Genomic DNA, 427 nt, shown 5'->3' on the forward strand with positions numbered 1-427 from the left:
TTGGTTGTCAGATCATCTCTTTTTTGACGTATTTTCTTATGCACCTTAGCTAGCTGGGCACTCAACAACGCCATTGTTGACATCATCTATGATGTCATGAGGGTGCCGGTTGTTCACGTTGCAGCCCCCAGACTGGGCTGTCCCCAGGATCTCCTTAATAGTTCCAGAAAGTTCTTTGGCTAAAGACCAGTGCCGCATCTGTCGAGCAATGTTGACAATCTCATCAAAAGTGATATTTCCACTGTGTTTAATGTTGTTCTGCTTCTTTCTGTCTCTTGGTGTCTCCTTGAGGGCTTTGATGATCAGGGCAAAGGCAGAAGGCACAACTTCAGTCTGAGCCTTTCTGTTCTGAATGGTCAGTTTCACTGTAATCCACAGATCCTTCCAGTCACTAGTTGCCTTGGCGATGTCATCCCCACTTTTTTTG

At 45.7% G+C, this 427-nt stretch overlaps 1 pseudogene across 1 annotated transcript in view; it reads right to left on the bottom strand.

Annotated features, from left to right (window-relative positions):
* LOC101578724 overlaps positions 1-198 on the bottom strand; it is an 11,911-nt pseudogene extending 11,713 nt beyond the window's left edge. The window contains exon 1 of the transcript XR_192811.2: positions 62-198. The product of XR_192811.2 is annotated as a UTP--glucose-1-phosphate uridylyltransferase pseudogene (transcript). The remainder of the gene's footprint in view (positions 1-61) is intronic.
* Between the last annotated feature and the right edge of the window lie 229 nt (positions 199-427).

The sequence above is a fragment of the Octodon degus genome, unplaced genomic scaffold, assembly GCF_000260255.1.
Source record: "Octodon degus isolate 3935 unplaced genomic scaffold, OctDeg1.0 scaffold00165, whole genome shotgun sequence".
Taxonomy (NCBI): domain Eukaryota; kingdom Metazoa; phylum Chordata; class Mammalia; order Rodentia; family Octodontidae; genus Octodon; species Octodon degus.